Source organism: Mytilus galloprovincialis, chromosome 13 (genome assembly GCF_965363235.1).
Source record: "Mytilus galloprovincialis chromosome 13, xbMytGall1.hap1.1, whole genome shotgun sequence".
NCBI lineage: Eukaryota > Metazoa > Mollusca > Bivalvia > Mytilida > Mytilidae > Mytilus > Mytilus galloprovincialis.
This window is the reverse complement of record NC_134850.1, coordinates 65,557,320-65,569,050: the sequence shown is the minus strand read 5'-3', so window position 1 is coordinate 65,569,050 and position 11,731 is coordinate 65,557,320. Positions and strand designations below refer to the sequence as shown.

General features: G+C 32.2%; 1 long non-coding RNA gene across 1 annotated transcript; it reads left to right on the top strand.

The window, feature by feature from the left end:
* Positions 1 to 9,935: 9,935 nt before the first annotated feature.
* Positions 9,936 to 11,205, top strand: LOC143056865 (uncharacterized). Its single transcript, XR_012972548.1, has 3 exons — positions 9,936 to 10,085; positions 10,444 to 10,522; positions 11,087 to 11,205. It is a non-coding gene; the product is annotated as an uncharacterized LOC143056865 (long non-coding RNA).
* The last annotated feature ends 526 nt before the right edge of the window (positions 11,206 to 11,731 follow it).

Sequence of the window (11,731 nt, the reverse complement as noted above, 5' to 3'; positions counted from 1 at the left end):
ATTCAAGCTGATACAGCGATGGCATTTAAATTTGTTAACCTTTTTGATATTCCAGTTGTTACAGCAATGGCATTATAATTTTTTAACCTTTTTAATATTCCAGTTTATACAGCTTTGCCATTATAATCTTTTATTCTTTGATATTCCAGTTGATAGAGCGATGGTATCATAATCTTTTAACATTTTTGATATTCCAGTTGTTACAGCAATGACATTATAATCTTTTAACCTTTTTGATATTCTAGTTGTAGTGGCGATGGCGATGGCATTATAATCTTTTAACCTGTTTGATATTCTAGTTGTTACAGCGATGTCATTATAATCTTTTAACCTTTTTGATATTCATGTTGTTACAGTGATAACATTATTATCTTTAAACCTTTTTGATATTCCAGTTCTTACAGCGATTGCATTATTATCTTTTAACTTTTTTGATATTCCATTTGTTACAGTGATGACATTATAATCTTTTAATCTGTTTGAATTCCATTTGTTACAGCAATGGCATTATAATTTTTCAACGTTTATTATATTCCAGTTGTTACAGCGATGGCATTTTTATCTGCATTTAGAGGTATTACGACGACAACGGCGACGACTGCTGCCATGACAACAACCAAGCATTCTACTGTTCATTCAACAACAACTACCACGACTAGTACCAGTACCGAATCGCACTCTACAAATTGGGTAACAACACCACAAACAACAACAATGGGAGGACCTATAATTAATTAGAAGAGCTGCTCCTTCGGACTTTAAATATACCTCTAGTACATGTATTTGTTTACATCTTTTATCAGCAGTATTTAATTCAATTAATAAACGATAATATTATTAGTGATCAGTAAAATATTACAGAAATTTGTAAGTACATGTAAAACTAAATGTATGGTATTAAACCTCATTTCAACATCAAACATTGAATAAACATCTAACACTAATAAAACTAGGATCAACATTGAATCTAAAAGAAGGCACAATTTGTCATGTAAGGTAGCAATTTGTAGTGATCAGTTACATTTAAATGAAAAATTATTGATGAGATTAATTTTAGAAAATTCTGGATTATAAAAGTATCCTTTTAAAAATTGACATGTTTCTATTAAAAAAGCTGCGACACTATTGTATATGTGTTTTGCAGTTTCATTCATACCCTTAAGTGTTGAAAATTCAGAATTTGGCAGTTTTTCGACGATTTGGTTCATAGCGAAAAAGTATAACCCAAAACGGCTTTAATTTTCGCCTATGTAAAAAATAAATTCATCGTAAACTACTGAAATGTCAGTCATACTGCGCTAACAATGCTCTGACAAAGCTACGATCTATTTTCAGTAATTAAAGATCTTTTGGGACCCTTAATTTTGGTTCAAATTAGGATCCACAACAATCATTCAGTTTTAAGTTTCCAGGTGCTGGACTTGTTTATTTCTGTGTCATTCAGTCTTTAGTAGAGAGTTGTCGCATTGGCCATCATACCACATCTTCTTTTTTATATTTCCATTTTTTTTTTAGAAGTGCCATACCATCTGCACAACATATGGCGTTTACATCTCTAATTCGATGCATACATATTCTATATGCCACATTTAAATGTGTTTTAGATTAACATTCACCCGAATTTTGACGAACCTCTTGACTCGTTTTGTACTTAAATTCTTGTAAGCGTCACACGGAATAGACTCTTATCTTAAACTTATTACTAATTTATTTTAGAAAGCAAATCAATGGCACAAATAAAAAAGGACATTTACCGGTTAACAGGTCTACGGTCTTCAACAAATAAATAAGTGTATAAACAATATGTCCAATTCTAATACTGAATTTGTAACTAAGGAAGATAACTGTTACAAAAGTACTTGAATTAGTATGTAACTTTTGGTATGAAGAACGTAGAAATTGAGCATTGTATTTAAAACTATTGGTGTATATTATATAAACCAATAGTTTTAATTTATTCAATTCATTGTCTTTTTTAAATGGTTGATTTTTGTATTGGTCTGCCGAGAGTCTGGCTTTTAGCCATGTTCTCCTGCTGATCCATGGGATAGAAGAAAATGTATAAACCATTCAAAACCGAACGGTTTAACAAATTACCTGTCTCGCTCATCTCATTTTCATGATTAGTATCACATTTTTGAATGCTCTCTCTCTCTCGCCTTTTCCAGTGGTCTCATAACGCCTAACTGTTTTGTAGATTGAACAAATAGACCAATTTCGAGTTCGTTGCACCTTCGTCAAAAACTTTGATTTTAGGGAATATCATTAGTGCGTTAATAGGCACCGTCACTTAATTCCTGTGTATGTTGTGCAAGAAGTGGTGAAATGACTATGATGCTATATTGCACGAAATATTCGACAAATTACATTCTTAAAATAGATAATTAGCACTACTGTTATTAGGGAAATATGATTAAAATACCAAAAAAACAATATTTATTTCGTTATCCTGCATATATAATGACGATCACGAAGATGCTTGATAAACATTAATAGTGGATACCACCGATCCCCTCAATCTGGTTATTGACGTTATATAGGCGCGCATAATTGACTAACTTTTTCAGTGAAGAAAATTACTCGAACGTGGTCTATTCATGATCTGATAAAAATAGATTCCACAACTGTATGAAGTGAATTATGACATTTGACCACTCGAGAAAATAACATTTTCATATTTAAACATATTTGGTAGTAGAATCTGTTTTTCTTGATATTTGCCCACCCAAAATAGATGCGCTGCTTCGTCGCTTCTGGTGATATTTTTACTTTTTTAAACAGACGTCAAGTTACGCGGGTTTTCGCGACCTCGAGACTCAAATATGTAACCAACCACGATTTTTACCTCCTTTACAGGAGATCGGCATTAAGCATTTAGTGCCAACCACAATAACAATCGGAAGCTCTCGGATTTTTAGATACTTGCATCGTAAATGAACGAGGTGTTCGATTATGGTCATTTGCATAAATCATCACTTTTTTCTCGTGGTCACGTAATAATCTTGATTTTAAACATATATTATTCATTAAGATATGAAAAGGATTGAGCAACAGGCACAGCCTATAAAAGCTCTCTCCATAATACTGTACAAGGTATAATTCAATTACAACAACTGTATTAAAAATATTGCGCATGCTACTTGTGAGCACACACGAGCAAATATATGTTAACAGTGTTACTAATAAAATGCAAAATATAATTATTTATATTCATAGGCAATTAATTATAATTAAGTTATTTAAAGTACCTTGAAACATGCAAATATCCTTTATAAGTCATTAGAGATATATATATATGGCTAGATAATCTTGACGTCCTTTTGAAAATAAAAGTAAAAATGTCTGAATCGATGGGTCACTGTGAAAACTGTTTAAATATGGAAAAATAAAGGGTGGCAGGTAGGTAAAGCTTACTTAAATGAAGAGATAAATGGAAAATGAACAAATTGATGCCCGATTTATATAATTTCAAAGCCGTCAGTCGGCACCAGTAGCGACGAAGCAGCGCATCTATTTTGGGTGGGCAAATATCCACTTTTTGATATGGGACGAGCTCTGACGTATGTGACGTCATCAGGTATAGTCGCCTTTTGTCATCAAGTCACAATAGGAAATTCAGATGTAAGTAAGAAAATTTGACGTCATAATCTACTTTTGACTAATGAAAAATAGGGAATAAACGCGCAACACATTGATTAAATACCTGTTTCACAAAAGGACGTAAATCGTGAAACTGAGCAAACATTCGTTATCTACGTTCATGTCCGTAGATATGGATATAATTTAACACCTTTCAGTACCCTGTACAAACTTTGGCTTCGCCTCAGGGTAAACTTGGATACTTCAGGGTTTTGAAATATCCATACCTACGAATATGAACGTAGATAACTCTTCAACTTTGTTCTTGTTTGGCTTTATAACTATTTTGATCTGAGCGTCACTGGTGAGTCTTATGTAGACGAAACGCGCTTATGGCGTATTAAATTATAAGCCTGGAACCTTTGATAACTAACTATAATCTTCCAGAACATTGCAGCTCTGTTTATTATTTTTCTGAATTATGTATTTACATTATGCGATTCTTAGGGTGTATACACATATATGTTCTAATGAATTGCTTTCTTTGAAATAATAAATCACTATTCTGCATTCAACACTACGTTTTATGGTTGCATATATTCGCATATAAATTTCGATTAATACCGACTGCCGACAAGTTCTTTTGCGTAGTCTCATTTCAAATGTATGTTTCAGAATAGCCATCAGTTTGAATTGAGGTATCAATACATTGTTTTTTTTTAAACAACATCTGCATAGTTTGGAGTATTAGTCACAGTCATCTTTTGAAATAATGTGAACAACAAGGTTCTGCTTTTCAATTTTTGTATTAATTGCTTCTTTTCCTTTGACGGCTATTTCGTTATCGTAGTCATTAGTTCATTTTGTTTGCAATCTTCCACCATTTCGGTTGCTAACGCTTGTCAAGAGAATTGTAAAAAATTTAACAATACCACCATAACTAACCTACCATTTATTATTTAGTATTCATTTTGACAACACTGGGTTGAAAACCTCTGCTGGTGGACTATCAGTCCTGGAGGGTATCATCAGCTCCGTAGTCAGTATGGTTTAAGTATTGTATTATATTGAATTTCATTGTATTGCATTGTATTACATTGTATTTCATTGTATTGCATTGCATTGTATAAAATTACTGTTTGATTGTATTGCTTGACCCTTATGGGTGTAATTTTGCAATAAAGATTACTATAATAAACCTTTCTAAAATTATCCGTTGATAAACTTAAAATTTGAGAGAAACTAAGGTTTTAACTGTCTAGGTTGACATAAAATACATTTTACTTTATTTAGTTCCATTTTAATCAGTAAGCTCTTCAACTGTTTTAGTTCTTATACAAACTTAGCTTTCCAATATTTCTGCTTTGAGCGTTCCTGATGAAAGAAATTCCAAACAAGAATGTGTTCTAAGCATTTTCTATGTTTAATGGACCGTGAAAATGGGATAAAATCTCTAATTTGGCATTACAATTAGAACGATCATATCATAAGGAACATGTGTACTAACGAGAACGATAGTTATACATGTAGCAGAGCCAGTAAATTCAACATGAAAATCAGCCAATCCAATGCCTTATGGAAAAAGAGAAGCTGTACAAAATCCCATAGGTGCTGTTAAAATCTAACTAGCAAATATTTCAAGAAGAATCGCCGTAGTTAAGGTACTGAAAACTTATATCAGTATAAGTACCCGGATGTGAATTAAAAAAAAAGTAAAACATCAAGTGAAAAATCCACAAATAACTGATAAATAATATCAGATATAAAAGAGTGAAATATGTTTTAAATTTATAAAAAAAACAATGTTTTCTCAATCTTGTAGATAGATATAAGAGGCTCTCATATAAGTACCAAAGACAACTGTCTATCCAAGTCACAATTTATAAAAGTAAACCATTATAGGGTTAAAGTACGGTCTTCAACAAAGAGCCTTGGTTCACACCAAACAGCAATGCTATATAGTCCATATCAATCATGACAATAAATATTAACAAATAAAATTTACTTAGTAAAAGACTAATAATCCTGACTATATGTATTACATGAACTGGTTGCCATCAGAAATGAAAATATCAATATTCAAACTAACGAAAGCTTGCTTACACGTGCAACCAAATATAAAGCACAAAATGCTAATACCAATATGAAGCTCTCATCTATAGAACTTACAAAAAAATTGTCAAGATAACAAACCTCAATGTAATATATTAAAAAATATAAAAATCCAGGGGACAACATCTTAAAGAAAATTATTTGCAATTAATATTTCATTCCAAATCCATTACCACAAAACATCTTCAAATATTACTACATCTCGAAATTATTTATAACAACATTTAACCTGTATCGTCAAAACTAATTGTTTCTTCTAAGATAAAAGTCAGATAATATATCAATCACTTCTATACATAAAAGATCTAACATTCTCAAATTTGAACGGCATACTGTAGTAGTCCATTTTGTCAGGTAGTTGTCCTCAAAGTAGATAATACGTTTTTTTTTTATCAAGTTATTATAACCTCACAAACTATTACATAACTGTCAAGACACAGTATGCATTTTATTATCATATCAGACTATTAATTCTCTCCATCATAACCCTGATCCACCAAAAATACAACTTAAATCACAAACAAGGAGAAAAAAACCAGTATATATTGATATTACTTGGAGTGAAATATTCCAATAAAAAACCTATACCAACAAACAACAAATCTGTATATAATCAGCTAAAATACGGCAAGTTTAAAAAAAAAAGCTATTACTTGTGATTTAAAATATTTCTTCAGTGATGCAAGATTGTACTACTTTTTTATCGAGTGGTGCGAGTTCTCACTCTGTGTGACACGTGTGAGGAATTTAGTACGAGAAGAAGAACAAATTGAATACAAACCATTTCCGCCTGCTTACAAAACGTAGACGGTAAGAAACCAGCTACGCGACTTTATATTGGGTTTGACTTGAAGCTTCGCGAATTAAAGCAATTACTATATCAAGTTATAAAAAAACACCATTATAAAGTCGGCTAAAAAAAAATTGTCTACACATATTTAATAGTATAAATAGAGATAAATGGCCTAAAACAATTATTGAATACAGAACTGAAGGACCCCGCCCCATCCAGAACCTCACAAGTACTTGCAGTATATATGCAAGTAAAATATTTGATGCATTGTAATGTTTTCACTTCAATATAGTTATTAAATGCTATTCGGCTTAACATAATGGAAACATTCTCATATAATGGAAACATTCTCATTCAAAGACTTGAAAACTCAAAAATATCAGGAATACATTATTGTTCGTACTGAGCACCTGACGTATGTACAATGGTCTATACGGTTAATTAAGTACATGCATGTCGTTATTATAAATGACTATAAACGGAATCTCAAGGTCATCTCTTCCAAATCATCATCGTAAATTGGCGAATATAGGTCACAGTACTATCTCATTTAAAGTTTTGTTCTCCATACAAAATATTTAGGTTAGAATGAAAACAACCATGGTACCATCCAGCTTTACATGAAACCGCACATTGGTTTGAAACTGTGTGGTCCTTTGTGTTAAACATTTTCCCGGCTATTTCAGCGATATACGTGTTGCCTGAAAAAAATATTTTAAATATAACTTATATTTTACTTCTTTGTCGGATACGTTATTCGCATTCGTTTAGTTGGAAATGCCAACCTTTTTAATCGTCCAGGGAAGGATGCCATTTGAACTAAAACAAAAAGGAATGCGTGTGTATCTATTCCAAGTCTCATCTTAAAGCTGACATTTTAGTGATTGAGTTGCTATTTGAGCTATTCGCATCTGCTGTAACTCAACTGTCTTTTTCAATGCTCTTTTACTCGGAAATCACTCGAACAATTTCAACAAAACAATGTCTTCTGATTGCAGTGATTGCAGATTTTGAGCAAGTCAAAGTCAAACAAACAAGATTATCCGTGTTTGAAAAGAAAACAACAAACAGAGTAACCAAAGACTTAGTAAATTACAAACCCAATAAAATTAAGGATGATCAGATGGATTTGGCTATTTATTCAGGTCCGTTTTGATTATAAAACTCTTCCTTGATGCTGTAGAACATAATAGACTAGACCTGGTTTAATAGCTAGCTTAACCTTTCAATTGTATGATTGTTGCATTAAAATTTATTTTATTCACTGTGATTGATATAAATAAGAAGATTTTGTATGAGTGTCAATTAGACAATTATCCATCCAAGCTAAGTCACAATGTTTAAAAAGTTAACAATTAAAGGTACAAAGTACGACTTTCAACACAGAGCTTTATCTCACATAGAACAGTTAGCTATAAAGAACCTAAAAAATTACAAATGTAAAATAATAACATCTGCTGTGCAAGTCTCCTGTTTTCAATCTGTATGAATCTGATTAAGAAAAAATCAATAAAAGTCAACATAACGAGCAACATCTACAGTAGTAAATAACAAACACAAGCATTCAACTGAATTCCCTACCTTTGTCAGTTATGTTAAAAATGAAATGAAAAACAGGCTTATCTTTAGTGAGGAAACGTTAACAACTGATGTGCAAATAAGGAAGACTTTATATAAAAGATGGTAGAAAAAAGTTTTCAAAAATAAAATAAAATAAAATTGGAGAATGTCTTGGGGGGATGTCCGTGGTCACTAAGCAATAATGTATACTAGTTTAGAGAAATTGACGTCACACTATACTCCAAAACATGCAAATGAAGCAAAACTAACGTTTCTCTTTGTTTTGGTTTCCTTGTAGTTGTGCCATAATACAGTCTTTTGGTGTTGATCGGACATGAAACAAGCAATCAAGCAATCAATCAGTTAATTAATCTTCTAATTAAGATAAAATTGAGAATGGAAATGGGGAATGTGTCAAAGAGACAACAACCCGACCATAGAGAAGACAACAGCAGAAGGTGACCAACAGGTCTTCAATGCAGCGAGAAAACCCCCCACCCGGAGGTGTCCTTCAGCTGGCCCCTAAACAAATATATATACTTGTTCAGTGATAATGAACGCCATACTAAACTCCAAATTGTACACAAAAAACTAAAATTAAAAATAATACAAGACTAACAAAGGCCAGAGGCTCCTGACTTGGGACAGGCGCAAAAATGCGGCGGTGTAAAACCTGTTTATGAAACTCAACCCTCCACTATACCTCTAGCCAATGCAGAAAGGTAAACGCATAACAATACGCACATTAAAATTCAGTTCAAGAGAAGTCCGAGTCTGACGCCAAAAGATGTAAACAAAGAAAATAAACAAAATGACAATTATACATAAATAACATCAGACTACTAGCAGTTAAGTGACATGCCAGCTCCAGATTTCAATTAAACTGATTGAAAGATTATGTCTTCATCATATGAATAATAGGCACAATCCTTCCCGTGAGGGGTTTAGTATCATACCATCATAACATATATGAGAAGAACAAGATATATTTTAGGGACTAGTTTAAATTTTCACGCAAGTTTTTTTACCCCGCCACATGTCTTAAGACTTGTATTTCGTATAGTTGCAGTTGTTGAAACTTAAATGGTATATCGTCAGTCCGATGGGTTTTTATTTCAAATATGAGTGCATTCTAGGTATTGTCTCGTTGATATATATATATATTTGTACGTGTATTCCTTTTTGGATTCTCCATTAGTGTAAAACATGCTGAACGGTTATCAACAAAGAGTACAACTTGTCTGTGTTCCATAACCGTCAACCAAATCATCATTGTGTCTATTGAGAGAGAATTAAAAGTCACCATGAGTCAACCTGGTAATGTTAAAAGATGAATCCGGTAGAATAAAAGTACTTTGTAAATCGAACATTTGTAAGCGTCGTTTCTCTGTAGCTGGAAGAAATTAAAATTTATGTGTACTTCGTATTTAAGAATTGAATGCTTCTTTTTGTAACTTCATTGGGGTATAAAAGCGTCGACCGAAGTACATTTTGTATGAAGTGCGGAAGCGCTTCATTCTAAAAATGTGCGCACGGTCAACGCCTTTACAACCATATGAAGTTACAAAAAGAAGCATTCAATACTTATAATTACATTTTTTAGCTTTGGTCATGAAAACACGATTTTTTTTTATTTAATTCACCTGTGCAATTTAGGTGTAATACCACCAAATCATGGTACGTCACATCCGGTTGCATACAAAAGAAGGCCTAAAAAAATATTCCCTTGAATTTGACAGTTGTAGAAAATTAACCCTGCATTTCAATGCACTTAAATTTTTCTGAGTCGTAAATATGTATGTTGGGTGTCTGAAAGCATCATACTTTTTTTATTTGATGGTCTTATAAAATATTTTGGAACGTTAAGGTTACAAAGTTACCAAAGCAGGTAACCAGTAAATAACAGTGTAAAAATTGGGTTGTCTACCCTCGGCGGTGGTTACTTTCTTATATGCAATGAAATGTAGTGTGAAATTTTCACTGTATCACTGGAAAGGATTGAACTTTACACATGCAAAGTATTTCTTTGGTTGAAATAAAGGTATTATACTGTACGATTTTTTTTAAAAGTGCCAATTTAACAAAGACTAAGAGGGAAAAATCAATGGTGGTATTACACCTATTTAGGGAAACTAAATGTGCACTCGTGACCCTATTGTACTTTCATTTTTAAAAGTTATTAATAAACCAGTTCATACATTGTAAACATGGACTATTCGGAATGGATTTAGACACAGAAAGTACGTTTGAGGTAAAATTGCATTGAAATGGGGGTTTACGGGTGTTTTCTTAGTCAAATGGGTGGACAGACGAAGCTGTATTTAGATTACTGTGTTAAAATTTAAATTACCCTTACAGTTTTTGTTTTGTTTATACAACATGTGAATTTTTTATTTCAGTGTTAACCATGTTCTGAAGAGCATTCTGTTGAAAAATCTTATATGTGAATTGGTCTGCAGATGACACTTCAGCATTAAAGTATGTATCAACTATCATCATGTTTTTTTTTTTGTTTTGGCCGCAAAAGTTTACAATTTGCCATTGTGCCGTCTACATTTTGCACAGACAATAACTCATCTAAACACTTATTTGTCCTGGATTTATACACATCAGAATCCAGTCTCACATACTTAAACTTTATAATTTTTACCAATTATTTTTTGTACCAGCATTCCAAGGGACATAACCCTTTTTAAAAACATTTTGAGGTATTTTTTTATTACTCTTTCTCCCCATTTTCTAATGTAAAATACAAGAAAGTGGACTTTTTGTGTAAATCTATTAGAAATATACTGTTATGAGTAAATAAAAAGACTTTGATACCAGTAGCAATAAATGATTGACTGAAAGGGAACCGTTATTTCTCACACTAGGGGAACAGACCAAAAACTCAAGTTACACATAAGGGCTTATAGAAACTTCCGTGTAGACTGTTAACATTTATAGAGACAGTTCTTTCAGCTAAAACACTTTAATTATTGATTTAACATTACATTTATTTCATTTTTGTGGGAAAATAATCACATTTGTTTTATTTTTTAGACAAAAGATATCAAGTTTTGATGAAAAAGGAAGGAAGGAGGAAAAATGGACCAAAACAGACCAAAACAGACCTTCAAATGAACTCTAAAAGGTGCAATAAAATTGTTTATCATCTTAAAGTTGTCTTTTGTATTCTATTTAATTGTTTGAATGCATATATCATGAGTTTATGATCAGATATTAGTTAACACTGCATTTTATAATGATACACTGAAATTAGGATTTTTCGAAGAAATTGGACTGAAATTGCCGTAGGATATGGCCTTACATTATAGTGATTTTCTCTGAAACTATAGTTCTGACTGAGACAAAACTTGACAGTTATGCTTGAAATAACTTGCAATTGGAGGGGAAAAAAATTGCATTCAGTTTATTTGACATTTAGGTGTTCTTTAGGTGTAATACCACCAAATCATGGTACGTCACATCCGGTTGCATACAAAAGTAGGCCTAAAAAAATATTCCCTTGAATTTGACAGTTGTAGAAAATTAACCCTGCATTTCAATGCACTTAAATTTTTCTGAGTCGTAAATATGTATGTTGGGTGTCTGAAAGCATCATTCTTTTTTTATTTGATGGTCTTATAAAATATTTTTGAACGTTAAGGTTACATAGTTACCAAAGCAGGTAACCAGTAAATAACA